The sequence below is a fragment of the Antechinus flavipes genome, chromosome 4, assembly GCF_016432865.1.
Source record: "Antechinus flavipes isolate AdamAnt ecotype Samford, QLD, Australia chromosome 4, AdamAnt_v2, whole genome shotgun sequence".
Lineage (NCBI taxonomy): Eukaryota > Metazoa > Chordata > Mammalia > Dasyuromorphia > Dasyuridae > Antechinus > Antechinus flavipes.
In genome coordinates this window covers 465345683-465357774 of record NC_067401.1, presented here as the reverse complement: position 1 = coordinate 465357774, position 12092 = coordinate 465345683, and the positions used below count along the sequence as shown (strand labels likewise).

The 12092-nt window shown below is 41.9% G+C and overlaps 1 protein-coding gene across 7 annotated transcripts in view; it reads left to right on the top strand.

Annotated features, from left to right (window-relative positions):
• Positions 1–12092, top strand: part of NFIA (nuclear factor I A) — a 435311-nt gene that overhangs the window by 266185 nt on the left and 157034 nt on the right. The window lies entirely within an intron of this gene.

Genomic DNA, 12092 nt, shown 5'->3' with positions numbered 1-12092 from the left:
TGTGTGTGTTTGTGTCTGTCTGTGTGTCCGTGTTTATGTACTACACAATCCCTAATTCAAATTAGGAAGATTGTTTGGATTTTTTCCTATGATAACAAACTTATTCCATCGAGACCAACTGGAAGGTCACTGGATAATGAGTAGGAGAGAATAGATAGGAATGGTGGGACAGGAGAGGTTAGGAGAAGATGCTCCATTGTTAACAATTTTCTTTTTATGGAAATCTCTTTCAGATCAATAACCCAAAGAGGACCTGAGATAAGTGAGGGAGTTCATTCCCCAATCAAAGATCCCATTTTGTTTCTGTTTCATTTTATCCACGGTAATGGTTAGGATGAACAAATACTTCCAGGGCAGGCCATATACACACCTGACCTCACCAGTAATAGAAAGAAATGACTTTTAGAATAAGAAAACTATAGCAGCACATTCATTGCTCCAGGTGTTGAAAATACATCTCAAATAATTTTGTTTTCTTATATATCTATATAAATAAATTTACCTAAGGACTATCTATATCTATCAATCATCTATGTATCCATTTATGATTCCATCTGTCTCTGTTTCTCTGTCTATGTATACATCTATGTTTCTATATGTCTGTCTATCCATCTATCATTTATCTATCATTCACCTGTTATCTATCTATCCTATCTATCCATCCATCTATAATTTATCTATCATCTATATCTACCTATCATCTATCTTCCTAGTCTATCCATTCATCATCTATTTAAATATCATTTATCTATAACCTGTCTCTTTATCTATTTATCCTATCTATACATTAATCTATCCATCTATCTATCTATCTATGTCTGTCAGTCTGTCTATTTGCCTCTCTATCCAAACCATCCATCCCCAACATTTCTATGGCGCAGAGAGGGACTTGCCCAGTAAGAGATCACAGAGCTGTTCTTTTCTGACTTGTACATTAGCTTTTTATCCACTTTACCATGTTTAGTAACCAGATTCAGGATAATTCAGATATTTCCACTGTCTGAAAGTCCAGAATGTGTCTCCTCTCTTAATACCCACTCTGGTACCTCGAGGACCACCTACTGTGGGATTTGGGGGTTTCTTGTTGGTTTGTGTTGGTTAGGACTCATGATTTCCTCCATGTCTGGAGCTCTCTAGTGACGAAATTCTCTCTATTGCTGCAGATAATCCTGGCTCTTAGGTGGCTCTGAGGTTTGTGACCCATCCAGGACTACCCAGACAATTGGTATCAGAGAGAATTCATACCCAACTCTGGCATCATGTAACCGGAGGGTTGTATGAGTCAGACAGGTTGTATGACACCTCCCACCCCAGTACCTCATATAACCTCTCAGTGGCCCAGCTAACTCTCTAGTAGTATATTTCAGAGGAGCTACTCATCTATATTCATGGTGGTGGTGGCGGCGAGGGAGATTCTAAAAACCAAAGGTCAGAAAAAAACATATTCCTCTGGATTTACTTGTGTGTAAAATACACATATATACAGGTATGTTCAATGGAAAATATAATTAACTAGCAAGCCATAGAATAAGAAAAGATCTTAAGTAGAAAGAGGTTCTGGATTTTGAATCAAGAAAACTTGAGTCAGATTCTGCTTCTGCCTCTTCTTCCCACTCTGAATAAGTCACGTCATCCCTCCAAGTCTCATTTGGACATAATAATACCCAGACTATTCCCCCAACTAAAGTTATTTATTACAAAAGAAGTCTTCTGCAGATTTGGAGCTCTAGAAATGTGAATTGTTATTATTTAACTACTACTTTGGGACTTTCATCAAGACCGATTACCCCCAAGGATAATGCTGGGAATAACCTTAGTGCAGCACCGTCACCCAAATAAAGCAAGCTTCTCCAGAAACTGTGCAGTGATGGAGGGGAAGAGCCTTCCCGGGCCAGCTTCCACCCTCAGTGTTACTTCAGCTGTTTTAACTTTCAGCTCCCCCCTCAGAAATGTAAAGACTTCTGGAGGGTCAGCCAGTGGTCACCCTGTGTCAATGGGACGTTCAGTAAGATACACATGACCAGGGGGCAGAGAAGTGGGGGGTGGCTTGCGAAAATGGCCTTAGTCGTTGTGGGTAGCTGTCTTGTGGTTAACCTCCACTGCTGGAAAGGCCCCAAGAATTTCTCGTTCTTCCCCTCATGGCTGCCTTTCTTCCTCGCCTCCTTTCCTGCCCTTCCTCAGAACCTCCCACTGTCTTCTCGTTTCTTCACTCTCCCCTTCTCTCCATGTTTCCTCTCTCCCTTTCTGCCCCTGAACAAATATCCAATCTAGAGTTAACAAACCACCGTGCTTGCAGTCCCTTGTTAGCCTGTGGCCACCAACAAATCACTTAATGCCTCCGATCTGTGATTTCCTTCTCCTAATGGTCAAGTTTGTAGAGCAGCAGTGTTCCTAGTAGGCTAATTCACACAACTAACACATGAGGTTGGCAGAGCCCTTCACCATGATCTCGTTTGCTTGTCATAGTAACTCTGGGAGAGAAGAAGGTACTATGATGATCCCATTTTACAGATGAGAAAAGCGTGGCTATCAGAGGTTAAGGGACTTGTCAGTATTGGAAGATGGTCAGATGACCTCCACTGGAGCTGATCTTGATGCTCAGGAGACCGGGACTCAAATCCCTCTTTTGATACTGCATGACTATGTCACCTGGGCAGGTCACTTCACCTCTGGACTCCAAACAATTGTGTAGTTCAGGAACTGATCTATGTAGGATAGAAGAGGCTGTCCTCACTGCAATGAAATCATAGGTCTATATAATGAAAACAAAAAAAAAATGGCATCCTACTGCTAGATGCATCCATTGGGAGCCACTAGTAATGTGAATTAATATCCCTATTAGAATAACTTTATAATAACTGCTAATCCTTCTCCACCTAATATGTTCCAGGGACAGAGTGGTCCATTGGGTAGAATTCTATCTTCTCCCTATTAGAGTGTGAGTTTCCTAAGTGTAGGGACTGTCTTTCTGTGGCTGGTATATACATCCCTAGCCTTGAGCATAGTGCCTGACCTATCATAAACACGATATGTCTATTGAGTCCCCCTTCTGATCCATCCTGAATGTGGGACTTTCAGGTAAGTTCTCAGATGCTCTGAACCATTCTCTAAAACCATACACTGGAAAGGTGCTGACCTGCATTGGTCGAGAGAGTTTGCTTATCTGAAAGTTATCTGTTCCTCTGAAATAATGGCTCAGGTCCATCCCTACTAAGTGCCAGACAGTATTCTAGGAACTGGAACTCTAATAATTAAAAAGACTTCAAAAAGTCATTCTTTCCTTAGAGAACCTTACATCCTATTGGAAGAGACTTCATATGTATATTTAATTATATACAAAAGAAATATAAGAAAATTTTCTGACCTGGAGGGCACAAGTAGCTGATGAGGAGGGGTGTGTTGTACAGGAAAGATTCAGCAAAAAAGGGGTCTCAGGCAGACACCTCCGACAAAGGTATATTTTTACAATTCTGCTTTTACCATTACGCTGCTCTACTCAAGATATTTTGGTAGTTGCCTATTGACCTTTCAGATAAAATGCATACTCCTCTGCTTGGCATTTTAATGGCCTCCTCATTCTGGCTCCAGCCTGACTTTCAAGGCTTAGTTCATATTATTCCCATCATGCACTTCAACCCAACCCAACCCAATTGTTGTTCCCTGACAATACATTCCATGCACTATCTCTATCCCTTGGCACGAGCTGCCTCAATGTTTCCTACATGTTCTCTTCTTCTTTCTATCTCTTAGAATCCCTCCCTCTCTTGAAGGCTCAGCTTGGGTGTGCCCTTCTCTTTAAAGCTTTGATATATCCTCTTCTAAGTGTTAGCTCTTCTCCTCCATTTGGTTTGAAAATATATTGCATTTACTTATTTTCCATTTGCATTATATAATACATATATTTACATATATATATGTGGTTTCCATTTGTTATATAACACCTCCTCCCCAGTAGAATGTAAGATCATTCAAGGTAAAAACTGTCTTGTCATTATATCCCTAGAGCCCAGAAGTGTTTGTAACAGTAGTAGATTCTTAATTATTCTTGAAATGAGTAGAATTGAGTCATTTCCCATTTTACAGATGAAGAAAATGAGGTTGAAAGAGGTGAAGGGACCTGCCCAATAAAAGATTGGTAAAATAATAGTCTGGCAGGTGAATGGGATCAGATTATAGCGTCTCCAACTTCCAGTCCTGAATTGTTTTAATATCCTGAGGCAAAAACAATGAAGGGACAAACAAAAACCCCACCATTCTTGAGCCCCTCTTACTGTGGAACCTGGTTCATCGGGGGCTGATGAGCCAACTTTCCCCTTCTCTTGCACTTCCTCTGGCTGACTGCCTACTTCTGGACCATTGCAGAGCTCACTCTCAGACCCATTGATTTGTTCTTGGATGACATCTCAGTAATTCAGCACGTGAGAAGTTGGATCTCTTGTCTCAAATGAAATTTCAGAATGAGGTTTCTATCCTCCTTCCCCTTTCCTCATGGTCAACAGTTACCCAGTGCCTGAGAAGTAGAAAGTGCTTAATTAATGTTCCCTGAATTGAATTGAGCTAATCGGTTGAATTGAAATGGGGGCACCATTTGCCCAGGGTGGGATCTGCAGAACACAGCCTTTGATGGGACCACACTTGTAGAAGGTACTGCCGTGTTGGCTGAGAAAGAAGGCGTATTGCTAAGTCCTCCTTCTTTCCAAGCTCCACTTTGTGTATCTTGTACAGACTCAGTCTTCCTGATAGGTGAACTCCTTGAAGGCGGGACTGTTTTCACTTTTTCTTTGTAGCACGATAAAGTTTAAGAAATAAATGCTCCTTGCTGGATTGTTGATTGACTGACAGAGTGGAGTTAGTAGAAGGGGAGTTGACCTCAGAGTCCAGAAGATCCCAGATGAGCCCCTCCCTCTGAGACATCCCAGCTGCGTCACCCCGGGCAAGGTGAGATTTAACTTCTCCTTGTCCAGAGGGACTCTCAGAGTAGGAATTAGCATGTCAGAGATGCTGAGCCAGTGAACATCTGCTTAGGTAGAGCTAATTTATTCAAAGCCTATTTGAATGAAATAATGGGTTTGGATCAGAACAAAACAACCATTTTTTGCAGCTGTGATTTTATTTATGTAGGTAACACTCAGTGAGAAAAGTCTTTGCCCCTAGCTGGGTCCCCAAGGAAAGTCTTTGCCCCTGGCTGGGTCCCCAAGGAAAGTCTTTGCCCCTAGCTGGGTCCCCAAGGAAAATCTTTGCCCCTATCAGGGTCTCCAAGGACCCTGCAGATGCCCCCTCCCATTTACCCTCTCCTTGCCCCACCCTCCAACTTCCTTTTGTTTCTGATCTTTCACCATTAGACTATAAGCCCCCTGAGGGCAAGGGGACCATCTTTGTGTTTGAATGTTTCACTGCAGCTCTTAGGGCAAGAAGTGGGTGATAAAAAAAAGTATTTATTGGATGACTGATTCCATTTCCCATAGAAAAAATTGGGCTAAGTCCCCAAAACCAGCCCCTCCTTCAAGGAGTTTACTTTGCAGGAAGAGAGAGGACCAGACCATTGAGTCACCAGTTCTGCCTTTCCAATGATTTAGATTTTTGAGAGGTTTCCGAGAGGCAGGAGCTGCTTTTGCCTTTGTTTGTATCTATGTGCCACATAGTAGGTGCCTACTAAATGTTCATTGACCTGTGATTGGTAGATCTTTGTCTCTCCAGGTGCTTGTTTGTGGGACTCACCTGGCTTTTTCTAGTGGGAACTGAAGTAAGTTGAGCTGAGAGCCATCCTTTGTCCAGAGGCAGGAAATATAGACCATCATCTCCCATAAAAATGTCCGTCGTTGTTGTTGTTATTATTATCATGTCAAGACCAAATGGCTCCCGGGAGAGCGGTACTCAAGCATCATTGAGAAAGAGCGCCTTGCTGTGAAATGGGCGTTAGGAGTCTTATGATATTATCTTCCTGGTAATGAATTTGCCTCTCCGACAGATCATTATGCCCTTCTGGAGCTCAACCGGATGGAGGATGAGTCTAGTAAGGCAACCTGGGAGTCAGGATTTATTGTCTTTAAAAATTTAAACTGCAAGTAAGCAACAATAGCTTAGAATAAGTCTCTAAGTGTTGCAGAAAGAGAAAAAAAATGGCATGTGCATTTCCTTCCAGGAACTAGCAATCAGACGATGAGAGCTGGAGAGCTGGAAGGAATCTCAGTGGCTCTCTAGTCCCACTCCCTCCTTCTACAGATGAGGAAACTGAGTCTTGGCGAGGCTGAGTGCATTGTTCAGGGCTACACAGCTGTAATGTAACCAGGGTAGAATTTGAACCCAGGCCTTTCTGACTACAAATCTTCCACTATGCTTTGTTATTTCTCCTCTCTAAAGAAAATCACAATAAAGAAGGGGAGAAGAAGAGGAGGAGGAGGAAAAGGGGAAGAAGAAGAAGAGAAGGAGGAGGAGGAGGAGGAGGAGAAGGAAGAGGAAGAGAAAGAGGAGGAAGAAGAAGAAATTGCACATCCTGTGTTCTACATAGCATGGATGTCTCAGTCACAGTTCATCTCAATAATATCTTTAAGTTTTAGAGAAATACAAGTTCAAAAGAAATGCGAAAAGTGCTATTGCCTTCCTTGTTTTTCTAGGACACCGTCATCCTGGCTTCTCTGCTTGGTTGAAGTCAGAAGGGCCTGAGTTCAAATGCAGCTTTAGATACTCTGATCTGGAGCAAGGCAGCCTCTCCTCACCTCAGTTTCCTCATCTGTAAAATAAGGAGATGCCCATTTCAGCTCTAAGTCTCTGGTGCTCAGTCCCTTGTCTGCCTCCGTCTCGCCCAACTCCCTCTGAGGCATCGTGCTCCCGGAGCAATGGGGGGCCTGGCTCCCCCAGGCCTTCATCCCGGAACTTCGCCCGGCCCCAGCCCGGCCTCCCACAGCCTGGCCAGTGGAAGCTCTAGTTCCTGGCTGGGGCCTCCCCTGCTTCCTGCTCTCGGTGAGGATGGATTTTGCAGAGGTTTGGTTTCTAAGCCCTCAATGGCTCGGGGGATTCTGAAAGCGGACCACCCCCCGCCGCCCCAGAAACACCAAAGCTCCTTGTTCTTCGGCCTCCCCTGGAAGGCCCACACATCAAAGGGCAGCCAGAGCCAAGGCCCGCTCGGTTCCCTGGGAGCCCCAGTGTGTGTGCAGACGCCTTTGTTCCGAGGGAGCGAGACGGGAGCGCAGGACTGGGGCTTTTTCAGCCAAGTTAGCCCCAGCTGGAGGGCCTCAGTCAAGGCCCATAATACATCTCTCAGGTGAAATCCTTGTCCCTTTGTGTGGTGGAGAGCCTCTGAGTGGGTCGGGCCGGTGGCCACATTCCCCGGTCTTGCAGCTGTGGTCAGGCTGAAAAGAAAGGATTGCTCGGCTGTATTGTGTGGGGGAATACAGAATCTGGAGTCAGAAATAGCCGCGAGGCTGCAAAACATTCTGCTAACCCAGGGAGGATCTCGATCCGCCGGAGGCCCTCCCCAGGCAAGCTGCTCGGTTTGGACGCGTCATGGTCTCTGTCTCTGACTCAGTTTCCTCCTCTGTAAAATGAAACAGTTGATTGGGAGTTCTCAGCCTGGGTGGGATCCATGACCTTGTTGTTTTTGATATATTTTGATCATTTTATTTTCCTGTGATTGGTTCCTTTGGCAGCTAAAAGGCACAGTGGCTACCAGACTGGGTCTGAACCTCAAATCCAGACTCATTTGCTTATCATTATTATTATTATTATTATTATTATTATTATTTGTAACTCCAGCCAAGTCATCTAACCTCCCTCAGCCTCATGGGAGTGAAAATTGTACCTACCTCCCAGAACTGTTATAAGAATTAAATGATATCACTTATGATCATAGTGTTTTGCAGACCCCAAGGGCTTCTATTCATTTACATTTTATTTTTAAAATTTATTTATTTTAATACACATTGCTTTATGAATCATATTGGGAGAAAAAAATTACCAAGCATTTCCATTTTATTTTATGCATTTAAAAGCATTATTTGGAGAAGCAATCTGTAAACCTCTCCAGACTGACCAAGTCCCTTCCCCCCATCCCACATGATCCTTAGGGGCTCTCCCAGCTTTAAATTTTGTGATCTTCAAAATGTGACCAGTTGACTGATTGTCGATCAACAAGTATTTCTGAAGCACCTACTGTGTGCCAGGCTATAGCAATACAAAGACAATTGAAATAACCCCTGTCCTCAGGAAGGTTATATTCCTTTAGACCTCCAGAGGAGCATTCAAAGCAGACACAACAAAATGGAAGCGGGGAAGTCACTAACACTGGTCACTAAAGAGGAGAGGAGCTCGAGATTGCTTTTAGGAAAAGGAGGTCTGATGGCGGCTGAAAGAGATGGCAGATATGTTTATGGGATGGAATGGAAGGAAATTCAGAATCAAGAGTATTTAAGGAAGAAGCACCCACCTAAGGTTCTGAATAGAGATACAGAAGGACACTTTCCCTGAGACTATTAGAGAAGGCTACACAGAGGAAGCAAGCTTGGGCCAAGCCGGGAAGAAAGTCCAAGACTCTCAAGTGTGGAGACATTATCATAGAATCCAAAAAAATAGCAAGTCGTTCAATTTGACTGGAAAGAATATCAAAGAAAGCTGGAAAAATAGGTTGGAGCCCCTTTGCTTAAACCCATGAATATTTTATTGCATATTAACTTTCTCATCAGAATATAAGCTTCTTGAGATCAGGGAGAACTCTTGTCTTTTCTTTGTATCCCCGGCCTATAATAAGTGCTTAATAAATGCTTTTGATTTTTTTGATTGTTGATTGAGGAGGTATTTTATCGTAGGGACAAAAGAGATCCAGGATATAAGCTTCTTTGACATAAGGGAGAACCTTTTACCTTTTCTTTGTATCCCCAGCCTATAGTAAGTACTTCATAAATACTTCTGATTTTTTGATTGTTGATTGAGTCTGTATTTTATCATAGGGACAAAAGAGATCCAGGAATCTTTTTGATCAGGGGAGTAGCAAAATTAAGCCTAATGTTTTAAGATTTATTTTAGCTGCTTTAGGAAGAAATAAAGAGTAGAGAAAGGGAGGGATTTGGGAATAAAAACAGTAATAATAGTAATAATAATAATAATAACTAGTACTTCTATGTAACCTGTAGCAAAAGAAATAGATGACTTCACCATTATGATAAATTCTGTCTTTATAATGATAGCACATTGAATCATCTGTTTCCTACTCGTAGATTAGATGATTTCAAGATTGCACATGCCATTTTAAAAATCCTAGGTCAATTGGGTGGCAGTGGGCAGTCTTATTTTGGGGGAGGCATGGGATAGACCAGACCTCACTACTCTAAATCTATGAGCCTGTGATCCTTATTTTAATGGGGGCGGGTGGACGACACAGATGATTTCTGTACCACTTAGAAGTTTCCTCCTGACCTGCAAGTCCTTTTCTCAGTAGGGGTTCTTGATGGAGACTTCACGGGTGTGCACCCCGGCGCACGCCCCCCACTTCCCACATAGAGCCTCTTCTTCTGCCCTCTTACCGCATGTGGATATTGGCAGGTTTATGGATTGCTGAGCTCAGGGGGCCCTCCTTGGAGAGGAGGAGGGCAGGCCGGCCCTGGTGAGCCACCTTTGGCATCTACTCCTGGAGAAATGACAGATAGTCAATAAATAACCCCGTGGCCCAGAGAAGAGCTGACAGGGGAGAAGGAACTGACCTGATTCTCAACGAACCGACTCCCGGGTTTGAATCTGGGGCAGGTTGTAAAGATGTTGAAAGGTGTTTCTCCGGCTTCCCTTAGCATCCCTTGTGTTTCTGGCAGAACAGGGAGTCTTCCACCCCCCCACGGCTTTGCTCCAGTGGGCCAGAGCGGATGCCGATTTCAGGTGGGACTTGGTCGTTTCATTTCATATTTTTGGTGTCTCTTTCAGATGCCAGAATCCTCACAAACAATGGAATCCACAATTCATCCTTTTTCATTCATTTCCATTTGACATAACTGAGTGAGATAAAAATCAAATGATCTTTCATTCATTCATTGAACAAGTCGTTCTTGAGCTATCGTATGATAAGGTGCCCTAGATGCCATTGGGAATACAAAATTAAGCACACAATCCCTGCCCTTGTGGTGTTTACAGTCAAGAAGATTCAACCTGTCTCTTCTCTCACCTGCTGGAGTTCCTGAAGACCAAGAAAATGGTCTGGCCCTTACATGAAGAGTGTAGAAAGACCCGTCTTAAATTCTGGGAATAAAAATACAGCCAATCAAGACCATTCCCTTCCCTCAAGGAGCTTGCATCCTTCAAGGGAAAGCCCCTGTATCTGGATGCGGAAAAAGAGCAGTATACACATGACAGGGAATGAAGTCGGCCAGAAAGTGTTGGGCAAAGCCAGATTGGAGCCACTCTTCTTTTTGGCCAGTCTCCTGCTTCCTGGCTTCCAAGAATCCCCAAAATAGCTAGGGCAACATGACAGTGGGCTCTTCTTGCCTCCATGAACCCCATAAGGGCAGGAATTGGGTTTCATTTTTTTTTCTGTAGCATACAGCGCAAGGTTTCACATGGAGTAATTGGTTCCAGAATATTTGGTTTTGTTCCCCACTAATGCTTTTATCTCATATAATTTTGTGTAATTGTATTTTATCCTAAGCTTTCTTTTCCTCTCCCACCCAGCAAAGTTGGTGCATAATAAGTAGTTGTTGACAGCTCTATAAATATTTGTTTAATGAGAGAATGTTTCATATTTATTTAATGAGAGAATGTTAGAATTGGAAGACTTACCTTCAATTCAAATATTAGAAGGGATCTGAAAGTTAGAGACCATTTTAATTAAAACCCTCAATTTTTCTTTTTTTTTAAATGTCTTTTAAATGTTTTAAATTTTTCTCTTAATGTCCATTTTATTTTGAACTTAGCAAACAATAAATAAAATGAACATTTATTTCTACATACATTTTAGGGGGGAAAAAAAGAAATGATTGCACGTGAAACCAGAGAATTTCTATTATGTACAACTTGCTTTTCTTTTAAAGTATTTAATGAATTCAACATTTAACTTTCAAAGCTGTCCTGCTTTTGTTCTGTTTTCTCATTTGAAAAAAACCCCAGCTTCCCCCCTCTCCTCTTCACTTCTACAATCTCATTGGGGAAGAAAAGAAAAGAAAAGAAAAATCTCTTGTAACAAAATGTATCATCAAGCAAAACAATTTCTCAAGTTGGCCAAGTCTAAAAAAATGGATCTTGTTTTGCAATTTTTAATCCATTACCTTTCTGTCAGGAAGTGACTCCATATTTTACCAGAGACACAAGGAGATGAAGTTAATTACCCAACTATCGATGTACTTTCTTCTAAATTTTTTTTAAATTAAGAAACATTTTATTTTATTAAGAAACATTTATTTTTCCCTTCCTCCAACTCTCCCCATGGAAAAAAAATAAAGAAAAGCATAAATTGTGTAACCAGTAAGCACAATTAAACACAACTGTGTCCAAAAACATGTGTCTCATTCTGCACGTTTAGTCCGTTACCTCTCTGATAGGAGATAGGGAGTATTTTTCTTTGGGAATACCTTGGAATCACGGTTGGCCATTTTGTTGTTCAGAGACCTTGAGCCTTTCAGTGTTGTGCCTTTTTATAGAGCTGTTGTTTATTCTATTTCTTCTTCTATAGTTAATTCAGTATATGTTCAGGTATATTTCTGTTGCCTTCCTGATACTATGGCACTATTTCTTATAGCATAATAGTATTTTCTTGCATTTGTATACCATACTTTGTTTAGTTATTCCCCAGGGGATGGGCACATCCTCAGTTTCCAATTCTTTTAACACCAAAAAGGGAACAACTGTAGATATCTTATACATTTTAGTTCTTTTCCTTTTTTTTCTTTGATTTTGGGATGTAGGTCTAGCAATACTGTGTGCCTATTTGTATTTATTCTTCTATTTATTTGACATATGTTTACTTATATATTTCTTATATTCCCGATACTGTGGCAGCTGCCTTCGATTATTATTTCATCCTTTCTATTTGTATCCTCAGCCCCCAGCACAGGCCTAGTACTGAGTAGGTGCTTAATGAACTTTTGTTCATTAATTGATTATGCAGCTATTTCGTGGCA